Raw genomic sequence first — 22,584 nt, forward strand, 5'->3', positions numbered from 1 at the left:
TAAAATTAATTTTAAATTGTTACCTAAAATGATAAAATTGAATTTTTGAAACAATAATAATCCATTTATGACAATTAAAAGGATTCTCTAAAAAAAATCAATTACAAGGGTAATTAGGTCATTATACATTCAAAATCATTTTTGATTCAAACTATCCAAACAACATCAACTCGTAAGAATCACTTTTAAGTGAGTGTATCCAAACATAATCAATTCACATCAAACTCACTTTTAAACAAAATCAATTCTTGCAAACTCAATTCTATCAAAATCAATTCTCTCCACCGCTATACCAAACACATACTTATAATAATAAAAAAAAAAAAATTAGGTTAAGGTATGAGGATGGTGCCAAATTTTGCTGGTGGGTTTTATGAAAATCGTACTGGTTCTTGTACATGTAACAAAATGGTAAGGTATGAAAGCTCAAAATGGAGGCAATAAAAAACAACCAATAAAGCGAGTTTGAGATGATTTTGAAAATAGAATGAGCCGTTGAAGGGTGATACTGATAGTATTAGACCCACTGTTTTCTTTAAAAAAAAAAAAAAAAAAGTGAAATTGGTGAAAAAGGCTATACCACCATTTGCTACTGTTGTCATGTTTCTTTTAGTATTTTAATTTTTTTAATTTTTAATTAAAGAAGATGAATAAATAAAGACATATTTTGGATTTATTTATATTCTACTAGAAAATTAAAAATAAAGATGGTAAATGTAATAAATTAAAATTATTGTCACTTATTTTGAGAATATTTTCAATTTATCTAGACAAAATTGAGGTATTGGCCGTAACAATTAAAAAAATCTTCCTTAATTGTTTGCGTGCACATGACTCGGTTGGAACCACGACTCTGTTAATTTTAGATATAAAAAAATAGAAGAAGAAGAAGAAGAAAAAGATTAGTGTTTAGATAATATGATCAGAAAAATTATGAAAATAAGGGTTACAATGACAATATATGTAAAACATAAAAGGATTAGACTACAAACTTAGACATAAATCATACTATTATCTATCCTATGATTTAGCTATTTAATAGCTTTTCTATTGATTGTACCCAGCAGAAAACCAATACCACCACGTGATCTCTTTCAGTTCTTTGTTGGTAAGCATATCCTTGACTTATGGAAGATTCTAAAATTGAAGCATTCTCAAAAATTAAGAAATGAAAATTTTACATTAAAAATAACAAATTTTGGACATTCAAAAAGTTGATTTTAGTTGAACTTAGACATCGTCATTTTTCAAGACAAAATTTCTCAATTTATTACCGGAACAAGTATCCTAACTACACCATTATAAAATTTTCTTTAATAGCATAAATCAAGGTATTAACACGTTCATATTTTATTTGGCAGATTTGATCACAAGAGGAGTGCTATAACACTCTTTCTAACATTCACTCTCTTATTGGATAAAACTCATGTAGGTCTCACATTTTGGAAAAAGATTTCACAAAAAGTGGTGAAACTCACATGGATTTCATCTAATAAAAAGGGTGGGTTCTTTATTTGAAGAAGTAAAAGAGTGAGAGTTGAAGAGAGTGTAAGAGAGTGTTCTTAGCTTTTTTCTTGATCATAATTGTAGTAAATTAACACGTATCCTGAAAGCACAACTATACCATGTTATCGTCAATAGAATGTGCAAAATAAAATTACATACAGCAAATGATTCAATTAAGAACATTACAAGGTGAAACTTTACAAGGTGAAACAAGACAAACTCTCCAATGATATTTTCTGTATTCACGTGAAGGGCAATAAATTTATACAGGGTAAATCAATCAAAACCATCGATTGCCTTAGCTGAAGTATTATAAAAGATAAACTATCTGCAATAACAGAATGTACCGTAACTTTAGGAGAAGAGAACATAAATGCTTCTCATATTCATTTCAAAGAGAAACAACGATTAAAAAGAATGCCAGTGCTGGGTAGGAAAAATTTACCAATCTGCCACAACATAGGAAAGAAAAAGAAAAGGAGACAACAGAAATTTCAATAGATCTGAATCCGATTCAAATACAAACTAATCCAAACAATTACTCATATCAGTCTTATCGATAGAACTTCCCCAAGTCAGTATATAGATATTCACCAATTCATTGTCAACATATTTCCAAAAGATTCAAAGTGAAAATAAACTCCAACTTACTTACAAAAGACATCCAAATAACCTTCAGCTGACTTCTATTTTATAAAATGTCTAAAGATTTCCACACACTTCGTTTGATCAGGAAACCACGTATGGGTCATTGCAACATTAGTAAGTTCATATGATATTCTTCCAGATTCCCTTTGTTACAGTATTTCACACCTTCTAAGCCGTTGCTTTGTATTCAGCTCCAGCACTGCTCCGTGTTACCACATTCTATTCATTATTTCACCTTGAGGCAGAATTACCTCAGAAATGCAGAGTACCTTGGGACTAATCCAGCAGAGTCATCACCAAGGTTTGAAACATACGTTTAGTATTTTACAAAAGCCCTAGTGTGTAGACGTGGGATGCACAGGAAAATTAATGTAGACATTTTACAGTAATGGACTTGTGATTTTGTTACAGAAATATAAGGCATGCGATGAAGACCTTACAAACATGAGACAAGCTCCTTCGTCGTTCACTAGTAAAGCATAAGGTACCCTAACAGTCCATAAGATCATTCTAGAAATAAAGATATTTGAGTAAATTGTGCTATCAAACACAGCAATTCAGCAAGGCAGGAAAACAACAACTTGTCAACATTCAATGCAAAAAATTAATTTTTTGGGACCATTCTCATTTTTCTCAGAGGTAATTTTGAACAGAAGTAAATCAAAACTGCAACATGACATGCATCCTATTGCTAAATGCAGAGCCCTCAGATCTCATAGCTAAATGGAAATCATTTGCGGCTTTCGACACTATCTTCATTCACAACCTTCTTGCACCAGCTAATAGATTGATGACATTGAGAGAGAGAAAGGGAGAGACAGACAGAACCAAACACAACAAACACATATATATACATAGAGAGAGGGAGAGAGAGAGAGATACTGGTGCAGGTCAAGTTATGAACAAAACCATGCCACAGCTCAATAGTCTGTTTTTACATCATAGGGCAGCATAAAAACAACTAGCTACATTTTCACTGTTTATGCTAAAAGCGTAATTCGTCTTTTTGGCTATTCAGAAGAAAAAAAACTGGTAGCATGTAACTTTAGGAGAGGGGATGACAGTTGTTTCTTTTATTCATAATCAAATCTAAATGAATCATAAAATCAAGAGGAGTGGAAGCAACACACTCTAACCGGTTGAAATTCAAATGGATCCCACTAAATCATAGAAGCAAAATATAAATTTAGTGGGACCCATTTAAAACCCAACCAATTAGAGAGATAGTGTTGGAAATAATGTGTTAGAAACTGTGTTGCTAGCATAATTCTAAAATCAATACAACAAACTTTCACATGTGCACTACACATTAACTCCTCACCTAGAATTATCAAAACAGTACTGACCAGATAAAATAGGAAGCATGATAGTAATAATTCATTAATTAAATTAACATACCAAACAAAAAATACAAAAAGAAATCATTACAACAACAACAACAACAACAACAACAACAACCAAGCCTTATCCCACTAAGTGGGGTCGGCTACATGGATCAAATGACGCCATAGTGTTCTATCAAAAACCATATTTGGATCCAACTCATTGACATCTAAATCTTTTCTAATGGTTTCTCGAATGGAGAGGGTTGTGTTAGGCCTCGACAACCAACGTAAAACTTTGTCGAATCTCTATGACATGGACCAAATACATAAAGAAATCATTGAAAAAATTATTTAAACACAAGATAGCAACCGTGCCCTCAGATAGTAGTAGGTTAGTATGTTTTCAACATCCATAAAAGCCTCTCGCCATTCATTAAGGCAGTGCAGAAAAGGAAAAACCACAACCTCTACCGTCTCTGCCCGCTGTCAGTAGCAGTAACAACAGCAACAATGATAATAAGAAGACGAAGAAGAAAAAGTAGAAAAATAGCATCAACAACAGCAGCAGCAGCATAGTTAGTAGTAATGACAGTGGGGAGCAAGGCAGAATGGATGGAAAAGCTGTGAATGATATTCAGAGTAACATATCTAACAGTAAAAATTCATCATCGGGCGTATCAGGAAGAAATTATTTGCAAATTTACCCCAGCGAAATTGAACAAGTAAAATTACTTCTCTTTGATTGCAAAACAAACCTACACTAAGTGAAAATCGAGAACTATTCAATAGTTTAAGATAAAGGAAAAATGGTCAATTTGATGATGACAATATAACAGAGAAATACAAAGTAATCATTAAAACGCAAGTGGCAAAACACAAGATTATCCAAACACAAGATAGCAATTCAGCCCTCAGATATCGTTAAATTGGTACTTTTTCACGTTAGATTGGTACTTTTTCAACATCCCTAAAAGCCCCTCAACATCCAAGAAGGCAGTGCACACACGGCACAACCTCCACCATCTCGACCCACTGTCACTATGAATAATAATAATAATAATTCATGATGATGATGATGATGATGATAATAATAATAATAATAATAATAATAATAATAATAATAATAATAATAATAATAATAATAATAATAATAATAATAATAATAATGTTGATGATGAAGATGATGATGATGGCGACAAGTAGAAGAAGATTAAGAAGAAGACCATGGTGATGGCAGTTTGAAGAGAGGCAGATAGGACGGAGAGGCTTAAATATTATTCAGAGTACCATATCTTAATTCTTTACAAGCATTCATCATTGGGCACATTGAGAAGACAGAATAGGAATTTTTTCCGGAGGGACTTGAGTAAGCATAATAGGCAGTCATCAAATGAAAAGTCAAAAGTAGCAATAAACAACATAAAGAAGTACTCAAAATTTCAAGATAAAGGAAGTAGAAGAGTATACATGTTGATGGAAATAGTACAGTGGAAAATCAAGTAATTAATAAGATATGGTTGCCTAAATACGACCATAATTAAAAGGATGCCTAACTTAGCCTGCCAAGTAAAATCTATTAAGCATAACCAGAACTATAGATTGAGAATAAGAAATGAAAAGTTAAGATTCTACCTTAGAACTAAAAGTACAATATCAGACCATTGTTGTTAATAGCAAATAGCACACTTATAGAGTATATTTCAGCCCTTCTGTGGAGAAAAGGGAACGATGGATTTAAGCTTCAAATATTTGATAGCAAAGAGCCAATACATAACCTAAGACTGTGTGAAAATTCAGCAAAAGCTGCAGCAAAAAGTAGAGTTTGCAGATAACCAATTTAATATACTTCAGTGGAATTAGCTCAAGGCAAAGCACAGGCTGAACAAGCCCAGTAAGAACTACTTCAAGCAAAAGCCCAGGCTTTTGCTTGAGCTAGTTCCACTAAATCTATTATGATGTAATATCAGACCATTGACGCTAAATGCAACTTAGTATACTTTCAAACTGTCTTTGGGCCAAACTACTATAGATTTTGAGTTTCAGCAACAGCATATTATAGCTATAAATTCTTAAGAATAGCAGAAACCAAGAAATCACTTTTGCAATAACTATCACCTAGCTCAATTGACAGAAGAATATAAAAACAGAAAGCCCTCAGTTTTTATACCTAAACAAAATCATCTACGGCATTTACAATGGCTTCATTCACAACTTTCTTGCATCATTAATAGATTGATGGATGGATAGAGATATCCAGAGAGAGAGAGAAAGAGATCATATGATCATATATATATATACACACACACACACACACAACACATTGAGAGAGAGAGAGAGAGAGAGAGAGAGAGAGAGAGAGATTCAGATAATGGTGCAAGTGGAGTTACGAACAAAACCATGTAGCTGCTCAATAGTCTGTTTTCACATCATTGGGCAATATAGCATAGTAGATAACTTGCTACAATATCACTAATTAATTCAAAGAGTAAAAATATGTTTTGATCTCCTTGTCCTCCATTTAAACTTCTGCAATTTTAAATCAAGTGGAGAAAACACAAATAAATGAAGTTGATATAAAACTACTTTTTTTCACAAAGATATAATAACACACTGATTTTATCATCTAAGAGATTTACATGCTGTCTCAGTGTCTCTGCAGATATTAGCTACTGAAAATAAACTTAAAATGTGTAAAAGTAATAAAAAAAATTAACATGGTGAGATTAAAAGCCAAACTTGATGCTAAAGGTTCTATGAAAATCCAGAAAACAGAATGAAAACAATATAATCCAATAATCGTCCAAATGCAAACATGACAAAATCTATTTTAATGGTTTCACTTCAAAAAAAAAAAAAAAAAAAGAGCAAGCAACATCAATATTCAACAATGTCAAAATCTCATGTACATATGTGTGAGCTATTACTGATAACCCTAAATCGTGTGAAGCTTAGGGTGTGCATTTCTATAAAATAGTGCAAGAAAACACTTAAACATGTTGCGCTCATAGCTAAGGGCATGAATATTCATAGAAGATATAGCAAAAATCAGTCACAAAAAAGTGCCAAAAAATTGCCAGAAAAATAAATGCCTCAGATCTCATAGCTAAATGGAAATCATTTGTGGCTTTCGACACTATCTTCATTCACAAACTTCTTGCAGCATCTGATAAATAGATGATTCAGAGAGAGAGAGATAACGGTGCAGGTCCAGTTACGAACAAAACCATGTCACGGCTCAATAGTCTATTTTTACATCATAGGGCAGCAGAAAAAACCACTCGCTGTATTTTCACTATTTCAACTAAAAGTGTAATTTTTTATTTTTGGCTCTGGATTATCTATTTAAAACATTTGGAATTTATATCAAAAGGGAAAACACAAAGAATCCCCTAATAATAGACAGAAGGGAAGAAAAAAAACTACTAAAACAGTTGATGTACACTACTTGTTGGACATCGATAAACTTGGTATACAAAAAAAATTGGTAACTCATCATCGTATCTACAGAAGGAAAAAAAAATCATAAAAAAGGATGATAAGATAAAACAGAAATTCAAATCACATCTGAATCAAATAATTCAGATCTTAATCAAATCTAAATGAATCATATAATGATTACTGCTAACTTTTGCATGTGCATTATCCACATAAACTTGTTACCACCTTTCTCTCCAACTTGGGCAGCAAATACATACACCTAGAATTACCAAGACAAACAAATACTTGCCAGATAGAACAGGAAATATGTTAATCATGATTCATGAAATTAACATATCAAACAAAAAATTCAAAAAGAAATCATTGAAAAAATTATTTAAACATAAGATAGCAACTGTGCCCTCAGATATTATTAGGTTAGTACTTTTTCAACATCCATAAAAGCCTCTCGCCATCCATCAAGGCAGGGCACAAAAGAGAGAACCACACACCTCTACCATCTCTACCCACCGTCAGTAGTAGCAATAACAATAATTATAACGAGAAGACGAAGAAGAAAAAGAAGTAGAACAACAACAACAACAATAGCAGCAGCAGCAGTATAGTAAGTAGTAATGACAGTGGGGAGAAAGGCAGAATGGATGGAAAAGCTGTGAATGATATTCAGAGTAACATATCTAGCAGTGAAAATTCATCATTGGGCATATCCACAAGAAATTATTTGCAAATTTATCCAAGAAAACTAGTTATCTTTGATGATAAAGCAAATCTACACGAAGTGAGAATTAAGAAGTAGCGGTGAACAAGAAGTGAGAATTAAGCAAATCTTCTCCATTTGTGACCTTCTCAATTTCTTCCATTTGAAGAGATAAAAACACAATTTTGAAAAAAAGTAAAAAATAATTAATGGTGGGATCCATTTAATGGTAGGACCCACAATCTTTTTTTGTGTGTATCTCCTCCTAAATGGCATCCTCCATTTATTTTTATAAATGGAGAGGATCCTTACTCGGTGAACAACTTAAAGAACTATTCATTAGTTTAAGATAAATGAAAGAAGGTAAAATTTGATCATGAAAATAATACATTGTAAACCAAGTAATTATTAAAATACATGAGCCAAAATACAACCATAAGTGATATGATATTTAAACTTTACCTGTCAAGAAAAATCTACTAAGCATAAAAGTGAACTGTAGATTGACAACAAAAAATAAGAAATATAAAGCTGCCACCCTACCATAGATAACTAGAAGGAGCCACAGATGAATATGAAACACTAACTTCAAAGAAAAACTGTATCCCATCCATATTTAACTGAAACCAACAGTTAAACATCACATCGACTCCCTAAACAATAAACATATGTCAACATTGAAAGTTTCAGAGCTGTTTAAGATACGAAAGTGCATCCATATTTGTTCGGGACATTAACTATAGTTCAGTTACAAGTGAAAATAGGTGAATCATAGCCAATTATGACCCCCAACCTAGAAAAACGGAGGACAAAGTAAATTAGAGAAATTAGTAGACAGGAAAGAGCACCTATGCTTTTCAACGAGAAAGACTTGTGTGGACCAGGACCACACAATTGGGTTTGGTCACACACATAGTTTTTTCTTTCTTTCTTTACTTTTTTCATTTTCTCTCTCTTCTCTCTTCTCTCTCTTCTCTCCCATTTCTTTGATTGTGACCACACAATGGGGTTTGGTCCCTGGTCCACACAAGTATTTTCCTTCACCACCTCTCCTCAACAGGGCATAGAAAGGACAGCTAAAGTCCTTAAAATAACATATAAAATAAATGAACAAAAGAACAGACTGACAAGATTATCCAAACACAAGATAGCAACTCCTCCCTCAGATGCGTTAGATTTGTACTTTTACAACATCCATAAAGCCTCTCAACATCCATCAAGGCAGTGCACACAGGCACAACCTCCGCCATCTCGACCAACTGTCTCTATGAATAATAATAATAATAATAATAATAATAATAATAATAATAATAATAATAATAATAATAATAATAATAATAATAATAATAATAATAATAGTAGTAGTAATAACGCCGTTGTTGATGATGATGGCGACGACAAGTAGAAGAAGACAACAGTGACGGCAGTATGAAGAGAAGCAGAAGGGACGGAAAGGCTTTCATTATTTAGAGTACCATATCTTAACAAGCATTCATCATTGGGCATATCGAGAAGACACAATAGAGAGTTTTTCCAAAGGGACTTGAGCAAGTATAATAGGCAATCATCAAATGAAAAGCTCAAAGTAGCAACGAACAACTTAAAGAAGTACTTAAAATTTCAAGATAATGGAAATAGAAGGGTAAATATGCCGATAAAAGCAATACATTGAAAAATCAAGTAATTGAAAAATATGATTGCCAAAATACAACCATAATTAAAATGATACCTGATTTAGCCTGCCAATTAAAATCAATTAAGCCTAAACATAACTGTAGATTGACGATTAAAAAAGGGGGCGTCCCGGTGCACAAAGCTCCCGCATACGTAGGATCCGGGAAGGGGTCCAACCATTTGGTGTATTTTACGCAGCCTTACCATGTCTTTTACACAACCAGGACTATAACCCGTGACCTTTCAGTCACATGACCACAACTTTACCGTTGCGCCAAGGCTCCCCCTCAGAACTGTAGATTGACAATATAAAATAATAAATAAAAAGCTGTGATTCTGCCTCAGATATAAAAATGCAATATCATAACTTTGTTGTTGATAGCAAATATCACATTCATAGAGTATATTTCGGTCTTTTCTTTGAGGGAAGGAATGATAGAAATAAGCTTCAAATAGTTGATAACAGAGAGCCAATACCCAAGACAGTTTGACAACTCTTCAGCTAAAAGAAGATTTTGCAGATAATCATTTTGGAATCCTCATAAGACGAAATTTACACAAAATGCAACTTATTGTACTTCAGAGCACTCTATAGGCTAATGTACTATAGATTTGAAGTTTCTGCAACCACATATTATTTTTATATAGTATGGATTTCTTAAGCATAGCAGAAACCCCTTTTGTTATAAATTATACATTGACAGAAAAAAGGAAAAACAAAGCCCTCAGATATCAAAATCATCTACGGCATTTGCAATGGCTTCATTCACAACCTTCTTGCACCATAAATAGTTAGACTGATATAGATAGCCAGTGAGAGAGAGAGAGAGAGGGAGAGAGGGATATACATACATACATACAGAGACAGACACACACATAGAGTGAGTGAGAGAGAAAAAGGGAATGGTGCAAGTGGAGTTATGAACAAAACCATGGAGCCGCTCAATATTCTATTTTTGCATCATTGGGCTGCATCGATGAAAGGTTGCTTCATTTTCACTATTTAATTCAGAGTAATTTTTTTTTTTTTCTTTTTCAAACAAGCCAAACTAACCCGCCGAAGGGGAGAACTGAACTTGAGACCTTGAGAGGAGCACACTTCAAGGTTCCATACCAACACCACTAGGCCAACCCAAGTGGTTTGAGTAAAAATATGTTTTCACATCCATGTCATCCATTTAAACTTGTGCAATTTAAAATCAAGAGAAAACGAAAAGAATACCCAAACAATAGATAGGAAACAGAAAAATAAATTAATATGAAACTCTAAATTCAAAGTGAAACTATATCCCATCCAAGTTTAATTGAAATGAAGGTGTTAAACATAACATAACATAACATCGACTCATTAAGAAGATATGAAACGCAAAAGTACTTGCATATTTGTTCTGGACATTAACTACAGTTCCTTTAAGAGTCAAAATAGGTAAATGAAATCCAAATATGGCACAACAACAACAGCCAAGCCTTTTCCCACTAAGTGAGGTTGGCTACATGGATCAAATTATGCCAAAATGTTCTAAATTATGACACATCAACTTGCAAAAAACGGAGAAAGCAAATTAGAGAGATTGGTATACAGAAAAGAGCACTTAAACTTTCAAGCAGCTAGAGTTCTTAAGATAACATATATAAATTAAGTGAAGAAAAGATCGAACTAACAAAATGATCCAAACATAAGAAAGCAATTCCGCCCTCAGATATTATTAGATTGGTACTTTTTCAAAGCCTCTCAACATCCAACAAGGCAATGCACATACAGCACAACCTCCACCGTCTCACCCACTGTCACTATGAATAATATTAATTAATTAATAATAATAATAATGTTGGTGGTGATGGTGATGATGATGATGATGCGGCGACAACAAGTGGAAGAAGAAGAAGAAGAAGAAGAAGAAGAAGAAGAAGAAGAAGAAGAAGAAGAAGAGAAGAGCATAGTGATGGCAGTGTGTGGTGAAAGGCAGATGGGATGGAAAGGCTTTGAATATTATTGAGAGTACCATATCTAAACAAGCATTCATCATTGGGCAGTGATCATATATTTTTTTTTAGTAAGAAGCTAAACTAGCCCACCAAAATTGGTAAATCCGAGAATCTGAGACACACTCGGAGGTCTCAAGCCAAGACGGTCACACCAAACCAGTGGGTGTAGGTTTAGGCAGTGATCAATTGAAAAACAAATCCACAATAAATGATAAGAAGTAATCGATTTCATGATAAAGAAGATTTTTAATGGTAAGTAAATTTGTTGATGAAATAAAACATAGGGAAATTGAGTGATTAATAAAAAAATATGATTGCACACAAATATAGGCATGATTAAAATAATACGTAATCTATCTATCTAATCCTGAGAAGTGAGAACAAACAACAGATTTACATCAAAACAAAAAACACAGAAATGAGTGAATGCAGGAGAAGAGTATACGCAACGCAAGGGTTTCGTCGATTGTTGTGTGGGCTTTAACTTTGGGCCGTTCGTACTACTGCAGCTAACCTTTTCGTTGCTAATATTCGCACCTGCATAATTGCTTCTCTTGAAATGTTGCGATAAGTTTTTTTTTTTTCTGCATAATTGCTTCTCTTGAAATGTTGCGATAAGTTTTTTTTTTTTTTATTTATTTAACATGGTGCACTTCATATTTTTCACTATTACTTTTCAAGCAACAAGTATACAGTTAAAAAAAAGCTCTCTCACACGTAGGGCTGGCAATGAACCGAACCAACTCGAAAAAAGTTCGAGATTCGATTCGATAATTGACCCGTTGAACTTGGTTCATGAACCAAATGAGCTGAACTTGAACTGAAAATTAAGTTCGTTAACTAAATGAGCTGAACTTGAGCTATATATAGTTCGACTCGTTTGGTTCATGAGTTGACTCGATTAGCTTTATATATAATACTTAATTTTTTCATTTTTGAAATTTATATAATTGACTTAATATATTTAAATTCTAGAATTCTAGTATTGATGTATGTTGATTTTAAAGGGATTGCTAGTATTAATTTAATTAACTATTTAACATGTTTTTGGTACAACTATATTTAACAATTATTTAAAACGAACAATTAAACAAGTAAAAAATCAATAAAAATAGCATCAACACTTGTGTGCTCTAGTTGAAGGATAGAATACCTAACAGCAAAGGAAGCAAAACGCATAATAGCACAACGCATAATAGCACATTATGTCCCACATCGGTTGTTTGTAAACAATAGAGAAGGAGTTCATCTATAAAAGCAGAAGCCTAGGAGGGAGGTAAAGAAATGCCTACTACTCACCAATCGAGTTGCATTTCCAATGTTGTGTAGTGAGTGGCTATTAGTTAAAAATTTGAAAATAACTGTTGTTTTTGAATTTATATGATTTGAGTCCAGCAGTTATATTCAAGTGCATGCCACTGATTTAGTGTGGAGATGAACCTAATGAACCGAACTGAGTTGCTCGCGAACTTTAAACGAGTCGAACTCGAGCTAAAAAAAAGGTTCGTGTTGAACTCGAGTCGAGTTTCGAGCTGAACTAAACCTTATCGAGTCGAGTCGAGCTCAGATGAGTTCGATTCGACTCATTTCCAGCCCTACTCACACGTCTAAAATTACCTTCAACATCTTCAATGGCACTTAACTTTCATTGGCTTAAGAGAGAGCGACAATTAACTATGATTGGGAAAATGCTTGGATGTCATTGGTCTTTGGTGTCATCGAAGTCTTTAGTTCATTTTAGATGAGATAGGAATGATTAAAATAAATAATTTTGATAAGTTTAAAAGATCAATTTTCAAATTCTAAAGGATAGCACTATCTTCCAAAACGTTTACCCGGCCGGCACTACAGAATGAAAGTGACTATAGATCACTGTCTGAGTCCAAATCCAATGCAGTTTTTGGTGTGTTGAACTCGGTTCAACCCCCACTCCATGTATTAACATCAAAACATGCACGTGAAATCATCATCATTTGATATAAAATCTTGCTCAACATTTAGTGCTCCAAACAACCAATTAAAGACCATAACATCTAAAAAAGTGCTTCCTTCAGATATGCTTTTGCGTGCGCATGATACTCATTTGGGGCCACGAAATATTGGACAATCCACTAAAATATGGCCTTAAAGATATCCTTTTTGTTGTTTTGAAGTTGAACAAAAAATTTAGCCTTGGAAAATACTTAGATAGACATAAGATTTTGAGCATAAACACACACAAAATTACATTTAACTATTTGAAAAATATACGTTATTTAATTCAATACTTTTTCTACCTTTTTTTTCATTTTGAAGTGTGCACTCAAAAATTATGTCTAAAATCATGTGACCGACGGAGGGGCGATGGAGTGAAAATTATTAAGAGAGGGGCGATGGAGAAAGAGGAAGGTGTTGGTTGTTGACTTGTTGTGTTCTTAAATGTTGGGGATCGACGAACGTGAAAGGAAAGGGGGAGAGAGACAGAGTTCATGTGTTTTAAAGAAGAAGACGAAAATTTTTATGTAATTTTTTTAATGTAATTTAATGTAATTTTTTTGTTTTTTAATCATAGAAATGAGTCACAAATGCAATGCAACTAATTAGTACACCGTCATCATATGCCACGTAGGACAAAATGCGCCAAATCATCAAGAAAATGGGTCCAAGAACTTTTTTAAAAGACACAAAAATTTGCAAGGACATTTTTTAAAAAATTTGCAGGAACCAACACTCAAACTCGTCATATTTACAGAGACCAAAATCACATTTTAACCACGTTGAAATCCATGTAAACCCTACTTAAGCATTCATTTAAAAATATATCTCATTGTAAATGTTCTTAGAGAAAAATTGTATGTATTATATCATTTTTTTGGAGATAAATGTTAATTTTTTTTATAGGTATCCCATAAACCGAAGGTCTTTTCTACCCTAATCCCCTCGATCTAAAAATTTTCTCTCTAAAAAAAGCCTATAAATGGATCTTAAAAAATAAACAAAAAAATCTATCTGTAATTCTACTCCATTTATTAGACATTTCACTGTAAAAAACAGTAAAACACGTGTTTTTCCCTCTCTTATTGGAAGTGTTGAGTAAATAGAGAGACCAACCCCATTTAAGTCATATAGTATACAGATTTCAACCATGTGACCTAACAGTATATAAAAGATGTACTTTGGCATCCACTTTGGGGGGAGGGAGGGGGAAAGGAAATGAGAAATTGGTCATAATAATTTCTCCCTCCCTCTTACCTTTTAACTCCAACAACCATGTAAATCACTAATTAAGTTTTGACAGCTCTTGATTAGTTTCTGATTTCAAATTTGTTTGAAGAGAGAGAGAAGACCATTCAAATCCAAAACAACTACTCAATGGAGAAGAAAAGATGCATTCCAGCCTCCATGATATCAATCAGGTCAAGAGCACACCATCATATAATCATGCATTAGCTAGTACTAGTAGTAGTTCTTTCTTTCTTCAGGGGTAAGAATTTCATGTAGCATTACTTTTTTTTTTTTTTGAAAGATTCATGTAGCATTACTATTTACTACTACTACTAATGGTCGAAAATTATCATGTGCTCACTTCTCGAAACTCTGTCAGGGGATTCAACCCAATGGGATATATATATATATATATCATGTTACTAATTTGATATCTGTAATGGCCAAGAAATATATAACGTTTTTTTTTAAGAGTAGTATATTGTTCTTCCAATAGCTATGACATTTTTATATGCGTCAATCTGTTGCATCTAGAAATATATAATGATGTGTTTATGCTTGAACATATTTTGAGCATGCTTTGATCTTAGCTCTTTTATTTAATTATAGGAATAATACCTTCTGGACTCTACTTTTACTAAACTCTTACCAAGATGCAAATTAAATAAAACTTCACGTATAGCACTCGACTACGTAACTCTCATTCTTTGCCGCTGCAGCCGGTCTAATTCGATATAAATCGTTTGATATTTGGGTAATCTAGTCTAGTGCGAGAGAAAGATACTTCAACTCTTGTCAAAAAAAAAAAAAAACTTATGTTGGTCTTTTTTTATCAAATAACCGACACTAACATTCACACATTTAAATATGAAGAAGTAACAAAAAAACGTGTATTTACTATTTATAACCGCTATCGTACAAGTTGAATGCTAGAAAGACAAGTTGAATGCACTGCTTGAATCCTTTACTAACTGGTTCAATTATTTGACCTTCAATTTAATGATTCGATTATAGGAAAATAATGTTTCTTTGAACTTCTTAATAAGCTAAGGGTTGCTTTTGTGTGTTTAAAAGGGCACATCTATTAACTACTACTACGTTTTTTTAAAGTGCCGTTGTTGACCATTTTATTTATGTTTCTCGATCTGTTTTAAATGATACACCATCCGGTCATTATTATAAGCAAAAATCTACTTTTTAGATTCATTCAATAAATAATGTATGTGGTCCATTAAATAGACCACATACATCATTTATTGAATGAATCTAAAAAATAAAATTTTGCTTATAATAGTGACCGGAGGGTGTAAGTTGTTTTAGTCCTTTTACACAGATTAAGAAGTTAATTAATTTTGTATGAAAAAAGAAATAATAAGTTATTTTATAAAATTGTCCTCATTAATGGTATGAAAAAGATAAATTAAAGAACTGAAATAATATGAAGTGTTGTAGTAGTTAATAACAAAATGTATAATAGAAAAGGCAACATTAACTTTTCATCATTATTATAAAAGGATTTATAATTTAGGATAGAAGGATCAACATATAATTTTTTTTTTTTTTTTTTTTTGACAAATCAACATATAATTTTGACAACTAATATTTATAATTGTCTATCACAAAAAGTTATAAAAAAATTGATATTTTGAAAATATTCATTGAAAAATTGAATGATATCTTATATATTAATATTTTTTTATATTATTAATAAAAAAATGATGAAGTAAATTATATGATTAGATGGTCAAATAGTAGTGGTCCTCGTGAGCTTAACTCAGTTGGTATGGACAATGCATAAAATATGCAAGGTCCGGGGTTCGAACCTCAGCCACAACCAAAAAAATGGTCAAATAGTGAACACTTAAAAAGAAACATGGTAGTATAAAAAAAAAAAAAAAAAGAAACATGGTAGTATAAAAAAAAAAAGAAACATAAAAACACATTTTGTTTTTTTAGATTTACGTGAGTTTGACATGATCGTTCTGAACCTTAATGATTTTGCAAAACTACAAAGAACGGTTTTCATTTTTCAAACATCAAATGATCTTTTACCATAGGATTATAAAGGGTGGGTGTCCTCTACTCCCTCCGTCCCAGAATATCTTACCCATTTTCTAAAAAAAAGTGTCCCAAAATAACTGAGTCATTTCAATTTTCAATACAACTTTCATCATTCACAATACAATATAACTCTAATACTACTTTCATCATTCTCAATACAATATATTTCACTTTCCCCTTTATTTATACATTTTTCTTAATTTGTGTGAAAAACCAAACTGACTCAGATAAAACGGGACGGAGGGAGTAAAAAATTGGAATTCTCTTCTATCAAAGCTGCAGAGAACATGTTCAAAAACCGACATTATATATGACTATGTAATTTTATTTTCTACAAAGAAATGGGACCATTCTAGTTTATATGTCTCAAATGAATGTAGCAGAGAGGGGTACCTTGTACACCACTTTTCCTAGTCATCAGTTTCAGAACATATGCTTAGACGAACTCTTGTTATTTATGAGGTTGGTGAATTTTCAAAGCCTTTAGTTCGTTCAATGAAGTAATTATGATCCACATTAATTGTTTGTCAAATTTTGAACCAATTTTTCATGTGGTAGGCATCAAATAATTTATTGTCTAACAACTTTCAGACGAGGTACTTATACACACCTCAGATAAAAAATAAAAAAGAAAATTATAGGGTGTTCTTGGGGACATTTATGGGCATAGACCCAACATCTAAGATTTAGGGTGTGTTTGGATCAGCAGATAGGTTAGGGAAAGAAAACACAAGGGATAGAAAGTTTCTAGATAAACGTGTATCCATAGTGTTTCCATGGTTTGGTTCAATGTCAGAAAAGAAAGAAAGTGTGTTTTTTGTGGGACCCATGGTCTGAAACTTTTCCACCCCACAAAGTGCAGAAACATGAGGGAATGCATAAATTACCAAAGAACCATTGCATTGAAACATTTTATTATCAACGTTATTTTTTTTCTTTAATTAATATGCTTTTGTTTAAATTATTATAATATAATATAATATACTTATAAATTAATTCCAACAAAAAAAATATATACTTAGAAATTACTTGTTTTAAATTTAAGATGGTAGTTATATATATATATATATATATATATATATATATATATATATATATATATATATATATATATATATTTATAAATACTTTAAATATTATATTTATTATGTAGGGATATTTATGTCAATTTATTAACTATATAACTATCTTTCCTTTCACTTTCTTCTCACTATCACTCAAACCAAACAACTGCACAAATCATCTCACTTTCTACCCACTTTCTATCCACTTTCATTCCTTTTACGTTCTTTCCTATTACTTTCTTTCCTTTCATTCTACCCACTTTCTATCCACTTTCATTCCTTTTACATTCTTTCCTATTACTTTCTTTCCTTTCACTTTCTCTTCTGATCCAAACACACCCTTGGGTACAACCAATCAAGCCTTGACAGCTAATAAAAATTCAACTTAATTATTTTATTGAGGAAATCCAACTTTACCAATGTTTTATCTTGGTTTTCGGGTGTCAAACATTGATTACGTTTGAACCTTTTAAACCGGTGATATCTTATTTTTTCTTGGGAAGGGAAAAAGTAAGCAAAACCCTTGAGAATCGAGGTCCGGGAGTTGTTTTCGCTACGGGAAGGTGTTAGGCACCCATAACGACTATAGTAACCTATAGGAACCGTCTTTAATTTCTACGCGCGCGCTTTATTTTTAAATGCTATTTGAAAATGTTATTTACACCTAAAAGTTACTAAATGAAGAATTGGAGGGAGAAGAATGTTTTTGGATTTTTATTTTAGTTGAATTGAAGGAATTTTGTTCCTTGCCTACGTACCCGATTAAGGGATCAAATCCACCGTAGTTCTCTTTCAAAAAATGTTTTTGTTTTTGTTGGTTGATTTTAAGTTTGAAAATTGGAGTTTGAAGAATAGAAAGAGGCCTCAAGGGCATGAGCTTTATGAAAAGGTGAGGTGGAATTAGTCATTTGCAAAATGGGGTCTAAGTATTATTAAGATTCATTAAGATTTTGATTAAGAAAATAAAGGAAAATTCAATGGGGTTTTGGACCCCAAGGTTTATTTGGAAAATGGTTTGAGTGAAGTTTGTTCATATTTTTGGAAAATTGATTTTTCTCTAAGTATAAACCCTAGGCATACATCTAAACATACAATCCTAAACATACATCTAAACATGCATAATCTAACTATATAGTGATGTGTGTGCGTGTGTCGGTGCTTGTGTCGGTGTACATCATTAGAGTCCATTGTCCTTTACATCATACCCTAGATACATTCTATGGCCTCTTTGCCAAGAAATTAAAAGTGCATAAAGGAAAATATTACAAAACTCCTAATTATTACATACTAATCTTTGCATGGAATTTTAAAGTGTAAGAAAAAAATAAAAACCAAGGATATAGAATGGAGAATGAGATGAAGATGATGAAAGATGCTCATGAAACATGGAACAAAATGGTTAGTAATATAAGGCGTAGGATAGTAGAAAATTGGCAAAGAAATAAGGCATGATGACATAACAAAAATGGCAAGAAAAAGTGACGAAATACACCTAACGAAATACCAAAATCCCAAGCACACAAAAGACTCATAACCCTCATATTATGACACTTTTCAAGGGGGTTTTGGGGTCAGCCCTAATATGAGAGTTACAAGAAAATTATAGGCCAAGGAATCATGATATGAAATTAGGCCTATTTTTGCACCAATTCACATATTAAAATGACAAATAACTTGCTAACTAAGCAACCAATTATCACCCATTCAAAACAGCACCAAACACTACACATTATGCAACAAATAACACTCTAAGATCATCCATCAAGTACCAATTATCATGAGCCAAAATGTTGGAGCTAAAATGTGCAAAAAAGCTTCACAAAATATGATGAAAAACAACACAAATCATTCACAATTTCACATGCACTTTCTCTAACAATTTTCAACATGCAAAAGGTCACAAGAAACAAGTCTTAATCACTCAAAACAAATGTAAAAGAAAGCACAAGATTTTTTACAAGTTTTTTATCAAGATTTTCAACAAAAATTAAAGAAAAAACAATAAACCAAAGTACAAATAATTCTCCAGTATTTCTTGATCAATCTTGACATGTAATATGTCAAAATTGATCAAAAAGTACAAAGAAAATTATAGGAATTTTTTTAGGAATTTTTTAAAACATTTTTGAATGCGCAGGGGTGTAAAAATCATTTTGTAGTGTACGAATAGCAGGAACATTCACCAAAACTGAAATCAGTAACATACAAGGGCCCAAGCCCATATCCAAGGGACAAAACCGGGTCAAGATTATGGGTATGGATCAATGGAGCGGTTTATGGGTCCACCACAAGTTAAAAAACGTGTGAAGCTTTCTTCTTCTTCTCCATCGCCCTATTCCTTCTCTTCCTCTCTCAAACAAAACAAAATTCTCCCCTTCCTTGTTTCAAAACAGTTCAACGCCCCTTTCCCCTTCTATGTTTGCTTTTTCGATTCAAAAAAATAAAGAAGAAGAAGACATATGATCTTGATCTAAAAAATCCATCAACAAAATTCTTCACAAATATCCTTCTAACACTACCATAAAGATGAACACGTGATGAAGGAATTACCTTTGATTTCGATTCAGTCTTGGCCAATTCCGGTTCCTTCTTCGATTCCGTCCTTCTTCAATCCGATCGATTCCATTGCCCGCAGCTTCGCCGTTTCTTCTCCGATCAAGATTCAACTCGGTTTCGGATTCGATTCCGTTTGTTCACTCTTCTCTGTTCACACGTTCTTCCCTCTTTCACGTTGCTGTTCTTGCGTGAGCTTGTTGCGTGAATCCAGTACCTTCAAGTGGCTTTCGTTCTGTTTCTTGGCCTTGTGCGTGGAACTAGCTTGCGTGTGTTTTTAATCCGAATTTGTGATGTTTGAATGAATTGAATGTGGGCTTGAATCTGTGGCTGAGATTGGTGGTTGAATGATTTGAGGATTGATTGAAGATTGGTGTGTGAATTGGTTGAGGTTTTGTGTTGTTAGGGATGAAGATGGTGGTGATTATGGAGGTTTGGTGGTGGTGATGGAGGTTGAAGATGAAGATGGAGGTGGTTAGAAGTGGTTAGGGTGGTTGAAGATGAAGATTGATGGAGATGGTGGTTTGTTATGGTGGTGGAGTTAGTTAGAGGTGGGGGAAGAAAGTTGGTTATGGAGGTTTAGGGTGGTCACGTGGGAAAAGAAAAAAAGGAAAGAAAACTTGATTTTTTTTTTATGATTTTTGGTGAATGAATGAATGTGTGAGACTTTGACTTGGACCTTTGACTTATATAGGTGATGTGGTAAGCCTTGGACCAATTGGAGTGGGACATGTGGCATTGGACTTGTAACAAACTTTTGTGGACCAATAGCATTTGGACACATGGCACTTGGACTCTAACAAACTTAAAAAGGATAAAAATGTAAATAACAAAAGTGCGCGGACTAAAATGAAAATTAAAACAAAAATTGAATTGAAAAAGTAAAATGAAAATTAACGTAAAACGAGACGATTAAAAACAACAAAGCAGATTAAAACGAATCAGAAATATTATGTGAAATGACCAAAATGCCCCTAGGGGCTTAAAACGACTAAAAATGACTCAGATGAAATTTTAAAATGAATTTTTGACAGGGGATTAAAGCAAGAACTTATACAAGACTCAGAGACAATTTTTAGGATTTAAACGGGGTTTTGACACATGAAAAGACCAAAATGCCCCTAGGGGCAAAACTGACTCAAAAATGACTTCAAATGCAATTTTAAAATGGATTTTGACATAGAATTGAAATGAAGACTTATTCACACTATTTGAAAGGACTTAAACAAATTTTTAAAAGATTGAAAGAAATTATAACACAGGAAATGACTAAAATGCCCCTAGGGGCTAAACTGACTAAAAGATGACTCAACTGATATTTTCTGAAATGAATTTTGACATGAGATTGAAACAAGGACTTATACAAACCAATTCAAAAGACTCAAACAATTTTCGAGGATTAAAATGAGTTGAATGCAGGAAATGACTAAAATACCCTTTTATGTGAATTTTGCAAACAACATTGAAATAAAATGCAGAGAACGATGCAATTAATCAGAGACATATCAAATGACTTATAATGCAAGAAAGGAAGAATTGAACAAGTATTTTTAGGTCCAAAATTAGGGTATAACAACCAATTACTCTATTCGATCATTTTTATAAGAAAGGAAAAAAAATCATTTTTTAAGTTTACTGATTAACTACTTTTTTATTTTTGTTTCGAGAGAACTGATTAACTACTGACATATCTGGTGTGTGTCAGATACATAAGTTAATCAATCAAATAATTATTTATTATATGTTTGTCCATATTATTACACTATTATTTGTTGTATTATCATAAATTTTTATAAGAAAGGAAAAAAAATCATTTTTTAAGTTTACTGATTAACTACTTTTTTATTTTTGTTTCGAGAGAACTGATTAACTACTGACATATCTGGTGTGTGTCAGATACATAAGTTAATCAATCAAATAATTATTTATTATATGTTTGTCCATATTATTACACTATTATTTGTTGTATTATCATAATTATGTAAACACATATCTTAACTCATACTCCCTCCAACTTATACTCCCTCCATCCCATAATAAGTGAGCTATTTGCAACAACAAAATATTGTCTTAAAAAAATTGATTCATTTCATTTTTCAATACAATATTAATTACTATTTTCCAATTATAACTATAATTACTAGCGAAAAGACGGGCACTCACGTGCCCGTCTTTCCGCTCTTTTTACTGCGCTAAAATTTGTAAATTATGAACTATGTTTTTTTTATGAAATTTTGATTTTGATTAAAACTAAAAATATAAATGTTTGTTGCTTTCTAGTTATAACAAATCAAATTAAACATGATTATCTATTTCAATAACACCAACAACAATTTTTTTATGGAAAAAATTGTTTAAGGGTATAATTTGTATAATAAAAAATTAAGTATAAATATACTCTTTTAGTTCGTTACACTTTTTAAATGAT

The 22,584-nt window shown here is 32.4% G+C and overlaps 1 long non-coding RNA gene across 1 annotated transcript; it reads right to left on the reverse strand.

The window, feature by feature from the left end:
- Positions 1-1,973: 1,973 nt before the first annotated feature.
- LOC146958273 (uncharacterized) lies at positions 1,974-11,915 on the reverse strand. The gene is made up of 2 exons (XR_015025011.1): positions 11,725-11,915; positions 1,974-9,581 (listed from the first exon to the last, which is right to left on the reverse strand). It is a non-coding gene; the product is annotated as an uncharacterized LOC146958273 (long non-coding RNA).
- Positions 11,916-22,584: the final 10,669 nt, after the last annotated feature.

Source organism: Medicago sativa, chromosome 1, assembly GCF_051527215.1.
Source record: "Medicago sativa cultivar Bolivia chromosome 1, Bolivia_mono, whole genome shotgun sequence".
Lineage (NCBI taxonomy): Eukaryota > Viridiplantae > Streptophyta > Magnoliopsida > Fabales > Fabaceae > Medicago > Medicago sativa.